The following is a 23,013-nucleotide window of genomic DNA, read 5'->3' as shown; positions in this document are numbered from 1 at the left end:
TGATTGACAGTTGGGGCTGAGAGTGGGCAGATGGCCTGTGGTGGCTGTAAATATGACGCCTTTGTGACAGGTGGAGGTCAGTGTGGTGGGAGGTAGAGGAGCAGCGAGCCCGGTGGGAGGCTGTCCTCGGCACACTATTTACAAAAACATGGAGACATCAAGTCTTTGCTCCAGTAAACACTTGATCCGATTCAAAGCCTCAGTCTGTGATTGTTGTGTTAGTTTACAGCGCCGGCTCTGCCTAAACCGCCGCAACGTGCGTTAACAGCTGTGAGTGCGTACGCGATCATCGCGTCGCCGGGCAGATTTCAGCCTCCAGTTAGATGTGTTCTATACATTGGTTCTGACAAACACAATCAGCAAGCAGTTTCTCATTGGCCTCTTTACCTGTTTTAGAGAAACTCTAATGCATTTTCATATGATATGTACTGTAATAGAGTCTGATTCTTGAGGTCTACATATATATGCATGTATGTGATATTTAAGAAACCTCTTATTAAAGAGTCATGATAGAACCGTTCGATAGAGAAGTGGATGTATACGTGTGCTATAAAAGTGAACTTAAATATTCATAAGTCAAAACTCTTTAATCATTTTATATATAGGTGAAATAAGCTTACGTTGGACAATATATATCAAAGGGATAAAGTACACACAAAGGGAACTAAAGAAAACTGGTGATAACTGAGAACTCGACAAAACTCAACCAATACATTTCCTTCCAGTCAAAATGTGGTTGTCCGTCTTTTCTTTGGTTTGTGATTAATCGTTGGTGGGAGGTGGTGTTCTATTCATATTTCAACTCTTTATCTACCTCGATGGAAAGCGTAATCTGTGTCTCTGCAGATACACCCTAATGATATTCAGGAAATGGTTCTTTTTTTTTTTTTTCAAAAACTTTACCGTCCTGCATTGATCTCTTTTTCTCCCTGTGAGTAATCCCTCGTGGTTGTTCCAATGTCTGCTGGAGCCGCGCCACAGCAGTGGTGATTACTACGGCAGGAGACGCCGTCACACCTGCATATACTTATATTCATACACCTTCCAATGTGTCCCTCTGCTCTGCGGGGTACCCCAGGCACGTGCCAGGGGACGTCCATGTTGACCCGGCCCGGACTCGAGGGGATCCCTTGTGAGGCTGTGGACAGAACCCAGCAGAGACAGGAAGGAAGGCTGGCATTTAGATCCTTTTCCCGGAAGAGGAAAAAAAATACGCCTGAATGCTGTGTGATCCTTCTGAAATGATTTTGCATTCATCAAAATCAGCTTTTAGTCAATGCGGTTGACTTGATGGATGGTCTTAAAAAAAGGCCGGATGTATGCTCTGTTTTTTTTCTCTTTAGCCCAATCGATCGTCTGTACAGATACCTGAAAATGTGAGAAGTATGAAAAGTAAGTTTGCTGCAGGTCTACTGGCCTGGTCAGCCAGCACGCCGTTAGACACGAGGGGTTCCTCACGATCCTCTGCACGCCAGACAGGAGCTTTACTGGCAAATATATCAACGTGTGCAGAGGGATCACGCTGTCCTCTCTTGATCCTGCCAGATCCTGCACCCTTCACTCGATTTGCTCAGGCTATAGAGCTGCGTCCCTGTCATATGGCGGAGGGGCGGGATACGATGGGTAGCAATTGGAAAGAGTCCCTTGGGACCGTTTTGTGTCCACAAACATTCCAAAACCGTCTTATAATTGCAGAGTTGGTCCGCAGGACGGTTAGACATGCGAATACGAAGGGGTTTGCTTAGAAAGCCCTTTGATTCCAGCTGCCGAGTAAATGGAGTTTACCACCTGCGTTGGGCTGAGAACAGGGGCCGTTACCGGTTATCAGAGGAAATAGGTTTTACATATTCAGTGGGTATTTGGGGCTTTTTCCAATACAAATAAATCAAATAAAACCTGCCCGTAATAACTGCGCACTTGCCTCGGCGGGTCAGAAATGCGTCCTTCACTCTCATCGCTGCGGTAGGGCACGAGGGCCGCACCTCTATCACGACACTGCTGTGATGGTCGGTGCGGAAGAGGACATTTGGAACAAAACCCCGCAGGTTGACGCCTCACAGCCAGGATTACAAACTAAATGAAGCCTTATTTGAAAGATTACAAAATATATATTCATCCCCCAAAGCTTTCAACCAAAAACATGTTCAAAGAGAAGTGGAAAATTATATTTTGCACATATGAAATCCCCCACGCCCAGTGTGGGATCAAAAACCATATATCTGATGCCACAGCAAGTTATTGATTAGCATCGTCCAGCTTCAAACTAGTAGGTAAGGCTGACGAGGTTAATTGAAGGCGCCCTGTGGAGTTCCTATTGTAAACAAACGCTTGATTAAACCAGGAGACGACAGATTTCTGCCTCGTGTGTGTGTGTGTGTGTGTCACCGTATGATTGTGTTAGTGTGCTGAGGCTCCACTTCTTCTTCGTCAGCTGACGGTATATGAGAGGACCGGGTTGGGGGAGGTTTGCTGACAGGGGGGGAATTATACAGTTCTCTGCTGCTATATGGGAATCAGCAGCACCGAGTAGAGTCATTGCTGTGTGTGTGTGTGTGTGTGTGTGTGTGTGTGTGTGAGAGAGAGAGAGAGAGTGGGTGCAGTCTCATCCTAGCTCTCTACCCCCCCCATCCTTCGTCTCTCCCTGTAATAAAGAAGAGTATTTATTTCCCCCTCTCCGGCTCTCAGGTCTCTTAAAGGGAGTCGGGGACTGAGCTGATATTAGACAGGATGTGTGTGTGTGTGTGTGTGTGTGTGTGTGTGTGTGTGAGCCGCTGTCTTACTCTCACGTCTGCTCGTCTCATCGCCCATCCCAAACGTACCGTTGCGTCTTCTTGCGTGCTAACACATTGAGATTGAAAGTTGCTGATTCCGAGCCGGCGGGACCCGGGGCGGCGGGGCCTCTGGCGGGGGCTGATTGAGCTGTGCTGAGCCCAGGTAGAAAAGTTACAGTTACAGCTCGCCGCTACCTGTATGGCGCCTGATGGAGTTTCATCGGCATTGCAGATCCGCTCCGGCAGAAAAACGCTTTGGGACTCTGGCCCACGTGGGAGTTTAAGGGAAACGGGGGTCGTCTCATCGAACCGCCGGCTCTCATCGGGGGGGGGGGGGGCAGTTTATCAGTTTCTTTAGTGTGAGAATGTGCAGGATCCATTTAATTGCCGATTAGTTGGACTCGATCACCCCGACTTACTGTACAAGCCACTCCATTTAGCTCTCGATGCAGCTGTACGACAGCAACTCCATGTATCCTTTTGAATTCCTCACGCAAGCTAATTGGGATAATGGCAACCGCGGATGTCGTGTTAGATTGTTCACAAATGTTGGTTGGGACCCCTTAAGCGAGACCAGTGTTGTCTCTTGCGTGCGGCGAGGCAGCGCGGCAGTGAGGGCTGGCGAATCAGCGCTTTGCGGCGGTGGGACCGAGCCTGACAGTCGGCACGGCGTCGATGATTTATGACCGGCCAGGAGAGTCAGAGATGGATGAGGAGGAATAACTTTGATCAAAGTTTTCCCCTCTAACAACACCAGAGCGCTGGCTCTTGGTCGCCGTCGGTGCCTGGCGGGGCCCCCCCCGGGGGTTGGGGGGTGGAGGGGGGGGCTTTGCTTTCCAGGGGGCAGCAGCAGAGTCCGCCGACGCGTATGAGACCCTTTTGGCGCTACTCTGTGTGAAACTGCAGGTAGTTTGTGTTTTGCGTTGAAGCCTTTCTACTAAAAAACAATTGATGATCCACCCTGTTTGCTTTTAAAGGACTTCATTGTCTGTTGCTCACTTAAATGGATCAAATGAAATGAACTTACACCCGGTAATTGGACCCGGACAGGTCTGCCTGTGCCGCAGCCTCCGTCGGGGCTTAGGCGTAAGACTCCTGTGGCTCTCCGTTACAGCGCGCGTCCGCTCATCTGCCGCCTCTTGAGCAGGTTCCACCCTAATCCCGTCCCCAGTCGCCCCAGAGAAGGGTTTACCTCGCTTCTCTCGCAGGGACCAATCAAGCCCAGCTACCTGGGACGGAGTTCCTGTGGACTGTAATACAGAAAGTGGTCGCAGTCAAAGAGCCGGCACTCCGCGGCTTGCGGGCGTTGAAGTTTCGAGTTTGGCCTGTTTGGCCGTAGCCAGAGTGTGAGGTACTTCGGCGTGGGCTTCACTTTTCAGACCTGGAGGTCACAGCCGGATTGAGAACGAGACGTCCGAACATGGATGAAAGAAAGCCAGTCTATGCAGATGGTCCGGAGTCTGGTTTACATTCATCATTGTCTCAGCCCTGTTTGGGCTAGTACTTCTGCACTATCGGATATCAAAGACATGTTTGTCCCACCAGCCGTTTGCCATTGTTTTCCACATTTGGTACTTTTCATCTCCTGCGTGATGTCAGTCAGCCATTTGTCTTCCATTAATGTGGCAACAGCATTGCAAGAGACTTTGCTCACCTTGAAAACTGGATTCATTTCCATCCTGAGAGTTTAGACGCACCTCTTGATGATGCCTGGGTATAAAAAAAAACATTAACTTCTTGAGTCCAGACTGAACTATTTGGCATTAAATTGTCAAATGCCGAGAGTTGGCACTACGGTGTGGTTCATACTGCATATTCTTATTATTGTGTCTTTCAATGGAGCCCGCTGAACATCAAAGGAACTATGGCCCAACATATTCGTGTGCCGCCTCAATATCCACTCCCCATACTTGGACAGATCAACAGTTTTGGAATATCGAAGAAAACATGGAAAACTAAAAAGTGTGTTTGATTCTCACCCAACAATCTCTCTCTATATATAGATCTATATATATTACACATTATCTCCCACCTCCCCTCTGCCATAAGACCCCCAGGCTGACCTGGCACATACTCACCCCATGTCTCCCAACCATCCAGCCGCCTCTGTTGTCTTGAAGCACAAGCAGGTCCCTTTTTGTTCTGACGGATAAAAGGAAGGAAGCACAGCGAGTGAGGGAGGAGGATTTAATTTGAGTAAAGGCCAGAAGACACATGTGCTTGTTGTGTTCGTGTCTTTTCCTCCCCTCCCGTGGTTTCCTCTGCTTTGGTTCCATTATCGCCGGTGAGGAGAGGGGATATTGAGTCGGGATGCATGGTGAACTCTCAGAGCCGTGACACTCCCTTAATCCGGTGCCTGTGCCTGCACTGTCTCCATCCAGCATTACCCCGCTTCCTTTCTTCCTCACTCCTGGCCTTTCTAATTTGCTATAATCTCCTCTCCTCTCCTTTTTTTTTTTTTTTATAGGTAGCCTCTTGCATTTGTTTTCTTTCGAGAGGAAAGGATGTTCATTTGTTATTTAATCTCTCAAGCAGCCCGGAAGTCTCTTCACACTTACACTGGAAAAAGATCACAGCCAGTTGGACCCTGTCTCTTTTATCTCTGTCCTCTTCTTCTTTTTCAAGACGTCGACACTTTTCCTTTCCTCCCCGAGTGTGAGGCCTCCCTCTGACCGGTCCATTGTCCTGAGGGCCGGGTCACTGGTCACTGGTCCATGTCCGCTTTCTCAGTGGGCGTGTTTGATGGCCTTTCGGCTCATCTGACAGCTCCCCGGGTCAGCCGAGACAAAGCAAGGGACAGGAAGGGATTAACCCTTTTATTTAATCTTTTGGCTTTTGTATTCCGCATGCTTGTGGAGGAATTGATCAAATATACACGGTTTGATGTTATGTGCTGCTGTTCTCGTGAACCTGTACTACTTTAAAACACTAATGTATTCGGCCCTTATAGCTCCGCAGAGGGAGTGACCTTTAACCCCGACAGGGATCTTTGGCTCTTAAGGTCGGCCGCGGGCAGAACGAACAGATCTAAAACGTCTCTGATCAGACGAGATGGGAACTGGGCCAGCGGGGTGAGTCTCCCCATTTCCATGGCCTCCTGCCCCCTCCATTGTCATGCCACCCCCCCCCCCCCCCCCCGGTCACCCTTTTCATTGCAGCTCACACTCAGCATCCCACGCCAATAGGGAATTACTGCTGGAACAAGAACGAGAGTCAAGACGGGAGGAGGGGACGGGTGTGTGTGTGTGTGGGGGGGGGGGGGCTGTGTTGTCTTCTCTGTCACTTCATGCTGACACAGTGTGAGGTGGAGTGACACTGATCTCCACCGTGGTGTCTGGGAGCCTGGGATCTCTGACCTCCGTGACCCCTGCAAGGCCGGTGGAATACACACAGACCGTCCTGTGTGTGTGTGTGTGTGTGTGTGTGTGTGTGTGTGTGTGTGTGTGTGTGTGTGTGTGTGTGTGTGTGTGTGTGTGTGTGTGTGTGTGTGTGTGTGTGTGTGTGTGTGTGTGTGTGTGTGTGTGTGTGTGTGTGTGTGTGTGTGTGTGAGGAAGCTGGACTATAACTGAGGCCGGGCTCTCTGAGGAGGGGACTTCCATCTTTCGAACGGTGCACATCAGCAAAGCTCTGCTGTTTATACAGTAGAGGAAAAGTTTTTGATGAAATTGCCTGAAAAAAATGCTGGCTCAGGGATTGTGGCGAGCAGCTCTGCCCGCTGCCGTCGGGGTCGGGGGGGGTAAAGGCAAGCTCTAGTGACTGCTGAACGGGCTTTAGAGAGAGAGCCCTCAAACTTTCAATAGCAACCACAAACAGAGTGTCGAAAGATTTCACTGACGTGTCTTTGAATACTTCAAATACCATTTTAATGTGCTTATTTGTACAGTTATGTTAACGTTACTCTCAGAGTTCCGGAGCTCCATGAAAAGCACGACAGGATTCAAACAATTTGTGCAACACAAGTCAGGAAACCTTTATTGCCATAATATGTCAGACAGACAAGGAATTTGACTTGGCGGTTGGTGCATGACAGACATTTAGACATAAGACAACAATAAAATATAATGCTATGGGTTAGTGATCTAAAGCTATGGGTTAGTTTAAAAATAAAGGAATAAGAGTTTTAAAAGTTAAAAAATGAAATTAAAAGTAAAGTGCCATGTGAAAGTGTTGTGTGCATGTTGTGTCGTGTGAAGTCCAACTAAGCTCAACAACTGCAAGAAAACAACTGAAGTTTTTTGAATTTGCACAAAATTAAAGGAGAACACAATTAACTTGCCTTACTCAAACACACCTTTACCAGAAAAACAATCAGTGAAACGGATGAAGGCTACAGCTTTGAAGATCTAAAAACATCTTTAAAAAACCCAGCATGAAATGCAGGTAATACTGATCAAAGATGGATCCTTCACAAAACTCTGAGGCTTGCAGGGGGTGAAGCGGCTGGGCAAACATTAAAGTTGCTTTGACAACGGGGTTCGGCATGCTTCAGTTATTCCGAGCACTTATTTTGGCAAACGTTTCTTTTGAATGTTTGGGTACGATTTGAAATTCGAACTGGGACCCATCTGGAGAGGTGAACCCCGGGCACACATTCCGTCTCATGTTCAAACACAATCGAGAATAAAAAGGGAATATAAAAGAATAAGGGCAGAATGAGTTGACATACTGCACTTGGCTCTGATGATGGGGACTGGTCTTTTTTTGCATATGCTGTTTGTTGTGTTCTTTATACCGACAGCCCCCCAGCCAGATTCTTGCCAATGAGCCACCATTGTTACAATGTGTGGTGTCTAATATGCGACATCTCGAACAAACCGTGACCCCGCGGTGCACCTGCCGAAGCAATGCGCGGGCACAATCGGTCCGTGCATCACGCTTGTCATTCACACGGATTCATTGTCCGCCCGTACCCCTCGTTTTTGTATGTGCAATTGTTTCCCCATGAACCGTTTGGGGGGGGGGGGGGGGGGGGACGGCGACGTGCTCGCGGAATGAATAAACGTCTGTCAGTCACTCGGGGCGAGACTTTGTTTGGATCGCGCTGGAAAAACCCAAGGCAGCTGGACACTTGTGGGACCCTCCGCTGAGGTCCGCTGGGGAACATTTACAGGCCACGGGCCCGAAGAGGGAAAAAACTCCCTCCCCGGCGCGCAGACTTTGCCATGACAATGCGATTTATCATGCAGCGTGTACATTCTTGTCGGCGCCATTGTGGGCTGCTAGCCTAGCTCAGACGCTATTGTTGCCTTTTCACCTTTGTGTGGAACCCTTTGTCTCCCGGCGCTTTTCTCTGGACGCCGCGCTGCACTCGAAAGCTTGACGGGGGCACAACACCACTGACATTCAATTGGCTTCGCCCGACTGTAGCCATTTTGCTCCACCAAATAAGGAGTTGCAGAAGAATCTGGCAGATATGTGAACGTTCGTTTTAAATGGTTTGCCCGGGATCAGACAGCTCGAGTCCCTTAAAGAAAACACAATTATTCTACTCTGAAAGACCCATTTTAATGTAAAATGCTGCTCCCAGATTTTGGTTTCCCCTCCTCTCGGAGCTGGGGTTCCTTCTGGAAAAAGCGTGGACAGGCTACAGCGCCATCCATTTCCCAAATGCCCAAACCCAGTCAGCCCAGTACGCTCGGCGCTGTGTGCATAACGACGTGTCCTGCTTCGGGCTCAAGGTAAGACGAATGCAAAATCGCCCCTGCACTTGTTTGTGTAAGTCTTTAAGGAGAAACTTGGGACATCGGCGTTCCAATTACCTGTGCAATATCAACGCGGCGCTTAGGACGGAGACTTGACTCCACTCGCGGCTCCGTCTCTGAGGGTCTTTACCGCTGCTCCTAATGTGAAGTGCAGTGTAACGGATGGGCTGAGGGTCTCGGGGACACGCTGCCGTCAACAGCGCAGTGGGGCCGAAGAAAGAGATGAAGGCGTGTGCGCCACCAGCTGCTTTTAACAAGTGTTGTGTGTGTTCCCCTACTGCATTCTGGGGACTGTCGGCCACCATTGAAAGTTAATTGGTCCTACAGTGGGGGACTGACTAAGCGCAGGAGCCCAACTTCAGATCTGACGTACAGCAGGTTGTTATTGGCATGTGGAATTATAGTATTGCTCGTCACAATAAACATCAAACATTTTTCCCCTAATTCAATTTTTGGTCTTTCATATATTTTACCGCTTTGCCTCAGCAGCAATGTTCTTGTCAGGTTGGTTGTTTTCCTGTAATTTGGGACCGCTGTCTGATAACTGCAGCGCATTGGCGATGTATGATTTTTTTTTTTTCTTTCTCACCCTCTACTTACACGGTGTACAGAAGTGAAATCCTGACGCTTATTTTCGCAGCAGAACTCATTTGCTAACCTTCAGTCTTGTACAGAAACAATTTACACAGGCTGGAAACTTGTTAAATCCCGGTTATCCGTCACAGTAAACGTGAGGCCCTTAATTAGTTTTGGTTTCCTCCGTTACCCTCGTTGCCCATGCCGAGTGATTTTGTGTCAGTATGGGTATCATATGCTAGCATACTTATTGTCAATCACCTGACAACACAAATAAGAAGAAATTGCACTTTGGTCCAGGAAACAGTTTGCTTATTTGAAACTAATATTTGGAAGCAGGGTAGTTTACTTCCTGCTAGGACTGACCTAATGGTGACGAACCCCCCCAAAAAAACGAATTAGTCCCGGAATTACAGTAGTGCTGTCAGTGAAAAATACAAATACAAAATTCTGTTTCTGCAACGGACATAATGTCCACAATGTTGCATTATCAGGGGAAAAAAATAGCGGGCACAAAAGGGTTAAACCGCAAAGGTGTAGTGCAAGTTTGCACATGCGCAGCACTGATTGGCCTAATGTTGGCAATCAGGCCCGCCCCATTTCTTCCATAAACCTGATGCTGTGCAGCCGCCGTCCCTTTGGCTCACAGATGTGTGTACCTGCGTGTCTCACTCTCCGTTTCAGCTTCTACTTTATTTTACCAGACTTCCGCATTTGGCACCTGGCCTCCTGCCAGGGGGCGCCTGTCACGTGGGTTTTATGTATTTCGCTGTGACGCTCATCTTTTAAGAGAACACGCCTAGCGGCGTGCGAGGCACGCCAGTCGCTGTTTAGTGATTGTGGGCGTTGCCACGGGAGCACCCACCGGGGCGCTCTGTGGGGGTGCTCGGGCAATTTCGTATCCGTCTCGGATCTCCGCTCTTGTGTGGGCGCGCGGGGTACTCTGCGAGGAGCCGAGCACTCAGTCAGTCACGGACAGCGGCGGCCCGGTGCCTTTCCGCCAGACCAATTAGCCAGCAAAGCAAGACTAATGACGGTGGTTAACTTGGCCTCTGAAGAATGGCGCTGTCCCCACGTCGGACCCGCCTCGTTATGTGATTGAGGAGGTTGCGCTCGTTAATGTGAACCGGGGGCCTAAATGATGACAAGCAGATGCCTGCAGTGGGCGCCTCCACCCATAACGCCCCCACGCCACACCTCGGGTGCCACCTTGCAGGCCCACACCTGGTCGCACTGTGGTGCGGCTGGAGGGTGAACTTCCACGATTCCCTCCATTTTTTAACAAGCTAATTTAGCGGCGCGCGGTGCGTCCTCAGGCGATATTGAAATGACTCCGTCACAGTTCAGTAATGCTTCTAATAGGTGGAGGAAGATGGGGGATCTCAGGAGGAGGGGAGGGGTGGCGGCGAAAGGACAAATTAGGCGGCGCTGGAACAGTTGTGCGTAACAAGCTCCCCGCTGTATTCTCCTCACAGCGACGCAGGCGGAGCCCAGGCGGAGCCCGGGCGGACGCTGTGCTGGAAGCAGCTCTCTGCAGCCACGGATGGCGCCGCTGTAGGCAGCGAGAGGCGCCGCCAGGGGGCGCCGCCCGAGAGACCGACAGGGGAAAACGTTTCTCCACTGATCTCCTTCCTCCTCCTCGGGATTTCTGGGACACTTTGGCACATGCCACTGACATATGTTAATGTTTTCCCCCTTTTTCCCCCCCCCCCGGTTCAAATCTAAAACAGTTGCGTTTGCTATTTGTCAAAGCTAAAAGCTAAAGTTCTGTGGAACCAGAATCTCCTGCCGGGCCCACTGGAGTTTAGACACAGAACATATTCCTGTTATTCCTGTAGTAAGATCTGGAGTTAAAAAATCGGTTTCACGCTATTCTCAGCTGTAGATTTTTCTAAATATCCCAACCTCGGCTCCTCAGGAGACATTAAAACGACAGCTGACCAGCCGCAGGCCCGTTTCCTACGACGGGTCATTAGCATGCGCGTCTCACACACACAGAGAGAGAGAGAGGCGGGAGTGAAATGCAGAAGATATTACGCACCTCATTTGTTTCTAGACAAAGAAACTGTAGACAGATTGATTTATAACCACTATACAACAAATACAGGCTGCGCAATCTGAATACAATTGTTTTATTTTGTATGTTAACCAGTGTGACAGCAGTGGCCCGAAAAGCCAGTAAAATATATATTATAAATCGAAAAAGATTTTATTTTGCCCAATAAGTAGGACCTTTACGTAAAAATGCTAATATTCAAAATGCCAAATCAAGAAAGAAAAAATAATGCAGTATTGAATTACATATTTGCAACCTGATATTTGTGGTTTCCAACGCTGCTGCTGTTCTTTTATTGTTTTTTAAGTAAAGTAAAAATATGCTATTTCGGAGAGAAAATGGGCGGCTCTTCAGTTTAGACTTTCTCCAGCTGGCCCGACGCGTCTGGGCGGTTCGGCGCGACAGACGGCTCACGTCGCTGACCTCGAAATGCTCGAGTCGCGTTCTTCCCGAGAACAAGTCCTCGAAAGCGAGGAACACAAGTGCACATCGATAAAGTCTCCGTGACAGACACCTGCTCTGCAGGTCCAAATGTGAACGCACCCGCGGATCCCCATGCAGACCGACTTGTCTTGCTCCGGCTCAGTCGGAGACTCGCTGTGAGGCGTGTTTGCTTCGGCTCCTGATTGCCTGCTGCTGCTCAAACGTGCCGCTGACGGAGGTGGAGGCGGAGCGGTAGCCGGGTGAGTGGAACCGTCAGCTGCCTGCTGTTTATATTTAGTCAAAGCAGGCAGAGACCTTATTTCTCCTGGGAGTCACAAATTGGATGGGCCAACTTGCTGCCCTGACCCCGTGCTGGTATTTCTACTCACTTTTAAAGGAAGGAAAAACATGTACCGAAAAGGGGAAAAAAAACTTCAATGGAATTTTAATTTGCTTTATTAATTTATGCAAATGGCACAGAGCAGCTGTTTGAATCGGAGTGTTAAATTGCTTACCATGTAGGCTGTATGTAAATGCAGGTGTGTGTGTGCTAATTGAAATTCAATCTCCTTCTCGTCAGCAAGGGTTTCCGGCCTTCTCAACCGAGCTGCCCTCCTCTTCCTCTCCCACCACACCCGTTTGCCCTCCAACCTTACCTAAGTGGGTCTTTAATTTAAAAGTAAGCGCATTAACTTTTTTCCAAGCGCAGGCTAAACGAAGCACCCCACGCCAGCGAATGAGGCAACCGGCGGCGCAAGTAACGCTCCCTCTCCCCTCACGCACGCCGGGGCGATCAATAAACAGCCCTATTGAGGCGTCTCTCGAGGTCTGTGTCGGGCTCAGTGTGATGGTTGATCTATTTGTTGTTGGCCAGGGCCGGTAAATCAGCGCGGCTCCACAACACGGAGCCAGCCTCAGGCTCCCGTTCTCTTTGTGTTTTCAGGTGTGTGTGTGTGTGTGTGTGTGTTTGCGACCAAAATAAATTCAGAAATGTTTTCCAATTCACTTTCCCTCGCTTTTGAAAGAAAATGCCCGGGCCCTTTTCAAGTGAAGAGGCCTCGCCTGGGCCGTGGGTGTGTGTGTGCGTGAGCGAGCAGCGAGCCGCATCAAGGTGCAGCAGTCTGTGCGGGACGCATTAGCGATGCTCTCTGTTGAAATTCACAGAGGGGCTGAGGTGTGGAGCCTGGCTGCTGGCTAATTGCCGCTCAAAGATGGAGGAAGATGGAGGAGGAGCGCCGAGAGGAGGCCTAACCTTCCCCGAGGGCTCTTCCAGGGTTTGACGCCACTCTCCTCAGCTCCTCTGCTCCCCCTTTGCTCTCCTCTGCCCTTCGTCTCTCGCTATTGCCCTAAGACATGAAGTCGAGCCGTCCCCGGCAATCCCACCGCTGAGCCGGAAGCCGAGAGAAACCTCCCCTTTCGAGTGAGCTGATTCAAAGAGGGTTTTCGTCTCTCACCTTTTTCTTTGTTTATTGGCGTAAGACCCAGAACTGTGGGCCGCGCGCCCTAGAGGGCAAACTGATTCCTTTTGCTTTTTCATACTTTCAAATAGAAACGATTCACTCTACTACCGTTGCAAAGCTTTATCAAAAATAGTGCTCAAAGTGAAGGTCATTTCGCATAACTTTAGGGTCAGCCGATCCGCTAGCCGGGAACTCGATGCACACTGTGAGCACACGCGGTCTCCACACTGCCCGTCAGGGCTGCTAAGAGGCATCTTACACACCTGAATGTCAAACTCGGAACACGCATGCACCTTTTTTTAACGTGGCCTGAGTAAACGTTTCATGGGCCCGGACTTTAAACAAAGGACACGGTAACGGCGTGTGTTTATGTACATGTGACAAAGGCCTTTGGATCCTGTCTGACAGCAGCTAAAGAGCCAATAGATGTTATTTGGGAGCCACAGAGTCCGCGGAAGGAGAGGGGGGTTCAGGTGGGAAAGGACATCCTTTGTCTCCCAGTTTCCTCTCGGCAGAGAACAAAATAGTTCCCTGACCAAGTAACTACTTCTTCCCTCTCAGTGTTTTACCTGAAGCCGCAAAGTTTCAATCACCTAAATGCTCAAATAGTTTGATTTGTCACAAAAGCAGAACCAGCTCATCAACCAGCCACAATTCCCCCCCCCCCCCCCCCCCCCCAAAGAGCCCCTCTGGTAATATAGTGTTCATTTTATTGGCCAGGATTTGACTTTTTAAGTGTTTTCTAAATTAGAGGCCTGGTTTAACTCCGATTTAATATTCTGTTTAGATGCTCAATTAGATTTGTAATTGCTCCTCAGGCATGATTGCGTTTATATTGGCTAAGTTCATTAATACTGCGGGACCCGGGTCCGCGGCCAGCAACGCAGTAAAAATGAAATGAAACCTTCTACGTGGAACAGCAGAGCACCGAGAAGGTGGGACTGCAGCGACGGATCCGCACAGCAGTTGTTTTTTTCTCCTCCCGAAAATTACGGATTGAAAATGGTGGCTACAATTCACGAGAGTTGTACAGTTTTTAAGCAGATTATATTTTTCTCAAGTGCCGTGCCCACATATGGCTTAAGTTATTACGGAGTGACGCGACGGAGCCTTTAGGGTGTCGTGAAAGGCCGTTTATTATGAGTGTGAGAGGCACTAGAAAGACTGCATTGACAAGCTGAGGACAGACGGATTCCTGCCTTTTCAGCTTTAAGTAGTTCCTCTCCTCTTCCTTTCCCTCTAACTGACACTTTCTTTGTTTTTGTCTTTCATCATTGCTCTCTGCAGCACAAGTGTGTTATTACAAAGATGGCTGCCCTCTCTCGAGGTTTGGACTCACCTGGTCTGAGTCCAGTCTGAAGTCCAAGAGGAGACCCAGATGTCTATATAGTTCCCCGTATAATTTAGTCATGCATTTTTTTTTTAAAGGTGCTACACAAACGCCAGCATCTGGTGCGCTCGCTTTTCTTGGTCCGTCTCTGTGGATCTCCCCAGCTCCTCTGCCAGCTCCGTCCTCTCACAGTCTACGGAAGCCCAGGGGGTTCACTTTTGCTATTACTGTCTTAATGCACTTCAGCACTTAGAAAACGGAGCGTCAGTCCAAAAGCTTTGTTCGCCTCCGCTGCTAGATGGAGCCCAGAAAAGAATAGAAAATAGAAAGGAAAAGCCAGTTCAGTCACACCACCTGAGTGGAATTATGAACACATTTGGTGTGAGCATTTCAAACCATTAAACAAAGTAATGCGTTAGAAGCTCCCACGGTTTGCCTTTCATGGAGCAATTTAGCCCACATCTGATTTCTTTTGTCTGCAAAATTTGTCTTCATTACTGTGAGGTTTCAGCGGTACTCGGACTGCAAAGCGCGACGCGCAGACGAGAGCTCGGAGAAAGTGGGTTTAGTTGGTAGGCAGCCAGGGTCAGAACCAGGAGTCGGGAATCAGGCAGGATCCAAAGTCGAAAAAACAGGCAAGCAGGGGTCCGAACGGGCAGGTCAGAAAGAGGATGCAAGAAAAACCCTGGAAAGCTTGGCATGAAAACGCAAGACACAATCTGGAGTGCAAGTGAGTGGACCTGAATAGTGAGGAACTCACGAGGGGAGGGGCCCCAGGTGAGATGGCGTGTGTGTGTGTGTCTGGTGAGAGGCGGGACCCTGACCCATGATGAGGGAGGCAGTGAACAGGTGAGCAGGGTGGGGAAAAAAAACTAGGATGGACGATGTGACAATTACATTTGGGGCAAATCTACTCTGTGGATGGAATTCATCAAGACCTTGTTTAAAGCCAAAGACTAAGTGTGGGCTCTTCTGCATCTCCTGCGACGCCTGCAGAGCGCCTCTTTCGATGCCGCGGGCCGTTTCTGGCGCCGCCAGATGATTATGAAGCAGGCATAAACAAATTAAATGATCCCGGTGAACAATTCTTTGAGATTTTCAGAAAGCTCCCTCTTCATCTGCGTGGCTGCCAACTGTCGTGTGATGCCAGATCGAGCTTCGGCTCCCCGAAAATGTATTTTTCAAAGATCAGCCTGATTGCTCTGATATTGTTGATTGGCCTCACGTTGTGCCGAGCTTGAGGAAATCACTGTGGAATTCTCTTTGGCCCGTTTGTGGTGGATGAGGTCATTTGTGTCACATACTGAGGCTTCCTTGGTGTCGTCTCTGTGTCGGTCGGTTCTGTTTAGCAGTAACCTGAACCAAATGGTCCAGAGTCTTACAGTATGAGAAAGCGGGGAAAAGTCAAGCAGTACACATTTCTCACCAAATATTATGAGAGCAGCTGCTGTATGACGACCCGGGGACTTAAAATCTGCAAAATGACCAACACAGCCAAGTCATCGACAGCTTGGTTTCTTAAAAAAAAAAGTGGTCTCCAAGTCTCCCCCTGAATTATTCGCACAATGAAAGACGCCGTTCGCTGAATCGTAGGTATTCGTTCCTCTCTAAGCCCCGCCCCCTGCTGCTCCTCTGTCCAACCTGTCACCGCTACCGCGGTACAGCGAAACACTATTTTAGTAGCCAGCTTAGCGTCGATGTGCTAACTGGACTACGATTAGCCAATCAAACCTACGCTTGAAAACCGTGAGCTCTAAAACCGCGACGTCACCTTATTGGCCAGTCTGCATTCGAGCAATTCATTAAAGAAGGTAAAAAGGTCATATTAGTAATTAGAATACTTCGTTTTTAGTATTGAAACACACACCCGAAGCTCTAATGAATTATTAAGTTAATGAGCCACTCGTCCTGCAGTTAAGCAACGCTTCTGTTCATTGCCTCAGTTTCTGACAGAGCTCGGAGGGATATTTTTCAAGATCTCAACAGGACTTCCATCTTGCTGCTTTGTCAACTGTTCTGCTGCACGTGGTTGAATTTTTATGCGCCGCTCCAGCGCCGGCAATTAATGACCAAATGTTTTTGCAAACAGGCCTTTAATTGATCGAGGCTTGTTTGACTCCCAGGGATCTTTGCATGGAGGGCTCTTTGAAATAAATAGCCATTTGGACAAGGTAATTGACAGCAGCAGAGAGGCCTGCTTGCTGCCAAAGGAAAGACAAACATCATTTCACTTTTGTTAAGAGGCTTTTGTTTCCAAGGCGAGGGGGAATATTATGTTTCCGGCAGGAGACCATAACAAAGAAGCGAAGTTTCCTCATCTCTGACCCGGCACCAGGTCTCATTAGCTTCTCTTTCTCTTCAATGATTGGGCTCTCATGTCTCCCCCTCCGCCTGCCCACGCATACACGGGGGCACCTTTTTCTGTGTACTCCTTTTGAAAGTAGACATTGACTTCCCTCTTTTGTTTGTTCAGAAACTCTTTGTTCACGGGGAGCCGCTATCAAACCGGCCTGGTGGCGCTGCGTCATGCAAAGTTTAAAAATGAATGAGGAGTATTGGTTGCGTTGATTTGCACTTCTTTGAGGTAATCGTATCATCTTCTTCGATGGGATGTTTGGGTGTCGTAAGTTTACAGAAATTGTGTGATGGATGGTAAGATTAGGGGTGAAGGTATCATAAGAAAATGGTAATGTGATAGTTGTTATAGTGGGCTAAAACCCTAGGAATACTGCTATGAGTTGGGTTTTGGTCAAGGTCTGTATTTTTTGTTTCTAAAGATGATTCTACGAGTGTATACAGGGTGGCCCGAGCCTGCTGCATTTATAATATAAATCGCAGCGCAATACCTGTCGTCTACTACAACAGAATGGATTTGTCCGAGGTGAATGAAGCAAAGCAGCGTGCCTCCCTCAGGCCGTGAGGAAGCACCGGGCCAGTGGTTGTAAAGGCTTTATTCACCTCAGCTAATTGGCGAGGTGACTGACCACGCCGGGTGTAATCTCACCCCGAGTCAGTATTAAGATACGTGGGAGCGACAATGTTTTAGGTGGCTCCCACTCGTCTTTTTAAAACAAGCCTTCCGTGCACGCTCTCACACACACACACACACACACACACACACACACACACACACACCGCAAACTACGCGTGTCCCACATCTAAAATAAACGCCTATCTGCAGTTTCACTTAACCCACATGTTACGCACCCTTAAGGCTCAATTATTCTTCTTACGGTCTCAGTGGCATCCTCTGTATTTTCGGTGTCCCGTGTTGCGACTGCAGGGTTTGTGTATTTATAGTTGAACGTCATTCCGGTGCGACCTCGCCGGCCTCCGCGGTTTCCGTTTGGCTGAGCGGAAGCTGGAGCCTCAGACATCAGACCCGTGGATCCACCGCGTTCCCGCTCTACAGCGCTATTGACTACTTGGTGTGTCCAGCACGTCCGTCACTACTGAAGCAGTAATGTGCTTATGTCCTGGTTTTATAATGCGTATATATTTCAGCGGATATTTCAGTTTTGAAATTGGTCCAAAGGAACGACGTGGCATCGTCAACCAGAGTGATCACATAAGGAATTAGTTGATAAATGTGTGCACAATATTTATTTTGGAGGAAGAAGAAGACGTTCTGGCATTTAATAAATAACTACAGATGCAGATTGTCCAATATCTGACCGAACAAGGCCTGCATATGAACTATTTTAGAAGTGGTGGCACTAGTGTGCACAAGCTTTTTTTGGTGCTTAATCCAAAACACAACTTTTTAAAGCCATTTGTTAGTAGTTATTTCAGACCCTACAACAACACCTGACCTTATTTTAGGTACCTAACCAAAAAGATTCTCTCACTGACCTTTCACTGTGAGATCGCGGGAACCAGAAGAATATAAATGCTGACTCACTCATGGGTTTCACACTCATTCCTACAGCAAATGTGCAGCAGACAGAAAGGAGGAACGGAGCGGATCATCTGTCGGCTGGAAGAAATTAGCGGTAAAGTTGGTTTGTGTTGTTGAATGTACGTTCAACAACACAAACTCGCACAGCATGTGTGAAATGAATGTGGTGCCTGTGGATTGAATTGGGCTAATAAATCAATGGCTTCATTTTAAATCACCGGTATGTTTTAACTTCAACGTCGCTGGAGGAGCGGCGGGGAGGCGCGCACACACACACACACACACACACACACACACACACACACAGGTGTTGGTGGCAGTGTGGAGGCCTGAGTGCAGGTGAAATGCTGCCTTGTGTTTCTTGGATGATGATTGCGCGCAAAGACGCCAAACTCAAACTCACAGACCGATGTGAGGACGCATTCCTCACCTTGCTATTTGTAATTATGACTGTAATTGGTAGTTGTTGACATGTTGGTGACACAAAGCTGCACTCACAATAAGCAGCCTACATCACATTGAACCCCTGTTTAAGAAAACGACAGAGATAAAGGTCGAGGTTGCAAGGTCTTTGCTGGATTCAAATATTCACTCTGACTGATTGCTTGTGATGTGAAAGCACGTTTCACAAACAAACGGCTCCTCCAACAACGGTGGCCATATGCATCCCTGCCCCCCCCCCCTCCTCCTTCTCCTCTTCCTCCTCTTTACTTTTTAAACTCTTCCTCGTCCCCCCCAGAGTAATTGATTTGGGGATAGAGTTTTGCATGGGGAATAAAGGGAGTAACCCAGCGTCTGGTCTCAGGCTTTTAATCTCAGCTGCATTTCATTTCCTTTTCATGTCTATAATTTGGTTGATGTTGAAATGAAGAAACCCCCCCCCCCCCCCCTTCCCTGAATTCTTTGCAGAAGTCGGCTAGTAGTCTGTTTGCTCGTTAGTCTTTGTTCTGGTTTGTTTTGCCGTGAAGCTGCAGGTGTACGGATTCAGGAATGCGCCCTGGTGTCCTGACCCCCCCCCCCCCCCCCACTCCCCCTCTCCCCCATCGGTAACTCCCCTTCACTCCCCCTCCTGACTTTTGTGTTGTACTCTGTTCCTTTCCTACTTTTCATGTTGCTCCTCCTCCATCATCATCCAATCCAACTCCACCATTGAGGTTGAAAAGCGTGACCAAAGTATTGATGGAGAAGCTGCACTCTGCTGTTTAATTCCACACATGGTTACGTATGTTGCAGTTTCAATATCAATACAGTGACCAAATGAGGTGCTACAGCGAATAATTTTGTCCACAAAATTCTTTATTTGATTTCTTTAATGCCTCCCGCGCTTTACGCTTCCAATATTCCTATTAGTTTCCATTTCGATATTTTCAGCGATAAAACGCGATTGTTATTCTCGCTCCACAAAGATTCAACAGCGGCCTCTTTGCTTTTTTTTTTTTTTTCTTTTTCAAGGTTTTATAAAGTGGTGTTTTAGCGATCTGCATCCGAGCAGAAGTACACACTCACCCGCATTTCCACATGTATGCTAAAATGGCCCGGACCTTCACAGCAGCCCACCTACCTGCAACACACACACACACACACAGACGTAACCAAAAAGCCCTTTCTGGGCTGTTTCAATTTGTATTTGCCCATTCGCCTCAAAATGGGTGGAAAATGGAGGTAGCTGGCGCCAAATAGGCCGCTTGCCAAATCACCGAAAACCCCCCCCAAATGGTCTCCATTAAGGTTTTCCGGGCTCTTTGCGGAGTGAGGCCTCAGTGTTTAGAGGTCATTTTTAAAAGCCCCGTGGAAATACCCTCCTTTCAGCCATCTTGGGCCGTCACTGTGTGTGTGTGTGTGTGTGGCCGAGTTCAGGCTTTATTAGGCTTCAGTGGTGTTTGGACAGCCGGAAGAACAGTACTAATAGGACAGAATGATGCAGAAATGGACAGACCGCTCCCTTGGACTTCTTGGAGCTCACCCCCCCCCCCCCCCCCCCCCCCCTCCTCCTCCTCTTACCCTCTCACTCGTTCTCCCCGCTCTTTCCGTGTCCTTCCTCTTCTCCTCATCAGCATCGCTCGGCTTTGTCAGCCTTGGCTCGGTGTTGCTCCACTCATTTTTCACCTCCCTTTATCCCTTCTCTCTCTCTCTCTCGTTTCCCCCAAAAGCACTTTGAGTCAGCGGGGGGGAAGCTTTTAGCCACTGATTACTCCTACACAGTAATTTCTCCTTGTTTTGCCTTCTGCTTCTCTTTCACTCCTCTGTGCTTTTTTGCTTCTCTCTATTCCTCCCCCTGTTTTTCTTTGTCATCTCTCCTTTTATCCAGTTAAAAACTACCACGATATTACAAGACGCGCCATGATAACGTGTGCGCTTGTCCTTTGGTCAGATTAGTGTGTCATATTTTGTGTTGAATTATGGTGGACAACTTGTGGCTGCAGTCACGGAGCGACGTGGGATTCAGGATGCTTTCAACTATGGTCCTTTTCCCAGAGTGCCAAGGCTCCCTCATGAAGTCCTTATCCGTGTGTATATTTATATAAAACTATGGGGTTTTTTTTTGGGGGGGGGGGAAGCCTGTAGCTGCAGGGACCTCGATTATGTCCTACATTTCACATTTTCCTTTATTTGTTACTGGGTGAAACGTGTCTCTCGGCACGGGGGGGAAATAAACCTTTATTCCAAGTGAAAATAGCTGCCCTCTACGACACGCAGATATGGCTTGATATAATATGAAATGATAAACCACAGCCGGAGAGGTTAACTAGAACACACAAAACCCGAATCAATGCTGAATGTCCACCATGCCCTTAGTCTGCAGAGGAGCTGTTGAACTTGCGATAAGCTTCACCATTAACACTTTAAAGCATGAACGTGTGCCCTTCAGCTCTCACAGGCTGTTAATAGTACGTGCTATGGGGTGCATGTCATGGATCTTATTGTCTTGTAAACATTTAGGAAGATATTGAATAATTTCCATTATTAGTTTTTTGTGTTTTTTATTTAGCATGTTTATTTAAATGCAATTAAGATGATGTACCTTTACTCTTCAGAGAAGGCCTCATAAAAAAATAAGCTACCATCTTTCCACTATTTATAACACTTAATATTTAGGATTTTATAAATTCCCTTCTCATATCAGTTTTACTACATGAAAATATTTGTAGTTGTTTAAGGGATGAATGGGCTTAAAAATGGTGTTTGTTGTTCACTTTTCATCCAGGGGTCGACCCTGGAGTGGCCCTCACACTTCAAAGGTCACAAGGCCCGCGACCTCTCGTGGCTCCACTTGTCTGCGGACCTAGTTTTCTCCTTTCCCATCTCTCACTCGATGTCTCTCTGCCCTTTCTAGCTGCTTCGTCTTGGCCTCTTTCTCTCATTTGTCTATTCCACCTTGCCTTTGTACTCAATAACAATATAGCACTCTGCTCTCTGCTCGCTTAGCAATAAAGACGGATGCAGGAGGGAAGAACTGACTTGGTGCCCCCCCCCCCCCTGTATCACGGACTGTTGCCTGCTCGGCGGAGATGTGATGGTTGAAGCTACTCGAGCGGAAGTAACACTAAAAGGCTTTTAATCTGCATAACACCACCCCCCCCCACCCGACTTCCTTTCTCATTTTGGCCCTTTTTTTTTTATTGTATAAGAAAATTGAACATCCATTATTAGAAAGCAGTGTGTGGAGAAAGGCATTGGTGGACGGCGCGTGAGCATTACTGCGTCAAGTGCATCTTGTGATGCCGCCTGCATACATTTTTTTCCAAGGTCATTCGTTCGGTCTGCCTCCCTCGGTCTCAAGTCTTTCCGCTCCAGCGACTCCTGTGTTGGGCAGTTTCTTTTAGCCCATTGCGATGTCCGTACATTTATCGGTTTTTACATCCGTGTTTGGACGCAGGTTCAGCTGTTATTTCGACGGGACGCATGCAGACGTTGTGTCCTCGCTTTCCAGCTTTCAGTGACCTCTCGGTCAAATCGCCACAACCACACTTTCCCCCTCATTCATCAAATATTCATCCCATTGGGGGAATTAATAAACCATTATTACAATTCAGAATCAGACATCAGACAATCACCATGAAATAATCATTTTCCATTTGCTCACGACGCATTGATAATTCATGTTTTCTCCTCACCCTCGGCTCTCCTTTCACTACTTTTTTTTTTATAACTGATCAGCCCGACACCTGGCGAGGGACAAAGGCTGTGTCACTGCCTGTCCTCTGTTACCATGGTGATTTGGAGGTTAGCATCCCCAGAAGGGCTCCTAATAAGGAGGAAACAGGGTGTGAAATTAAGGTTGTAGGACAAATATAGCATCTGTGTTTTTGAGCACGGCTGCGAAAATGTTGCTTGATGTAAATTGATGGAAAAACAAAGAGCAGGTGGTTTGTACTCTAGTTCTTTCTTTCAGGTCGATAAAACTTGAGATTGAAGGTGTCGTCCTAACTCACTGTTCATCCGAGTTTCTCCCAGCAACGGGGGGGAAAAGTGAGTCCTGATTCCTTCCATGTGCTCTCGAGTGGGCCTTTTCTTTTCTCCCCAAAGCAGCAATGAGAGCGAGCGGAGAGCAGATAAGCCGGAATGACTACGTCCGGAGCCTTTGATGTTACAGGTCAAAGATTTCATCCCTTGTTGTAACAACGCTCCCGGGGACTCTGCCAGACATTTGTGTCTCACTGGGCACATTGTCGGAAGAATGTATGTAAACATCTTTATCGGTGTCGTGCTTCTCGAGCTCCCCTCAGGGGGGAAAACCCACCACAATAATCTTTTCTTCTTCTCCTCTCTGCAAACGCCGTTTGCCTCATTTTTACG

General features: G+C 48.1%; 1 protein-coding gene across 1 annotated transcript in view; it reads left to right on the top strand.

Annotated features, from left to right (window-relative positions):
* The window catches only part of fbxl17 (F-box and leucine-rich repeat protein 17), a 72,539-nt gene that overhangs the window by 24,662 nt on the left and 24,864 nt on the right, over nucleotides 1-23,013 (top strand). The gene's annotated exons all lie outside the window — the stretch shown is intronic.

The sequence above is a fragment of the Pungitius pungitius genome, chromosome 5 (genome assembly GCF_949316345.1).
Source record: "Pungitius pungitius chromosome 5, fPunPun2.1, whole genome shotgun sequence".
Classification (NCBI taxonomy): Eukaryota; Metazoa; Chordata; class Actinopteri; order Perciformes; family Gasterosteidae; genus Pungitius; species Pungitius pungitius.
This window is presented reverse-complemented; position numbering and strand designations above follow the sequence as displayed.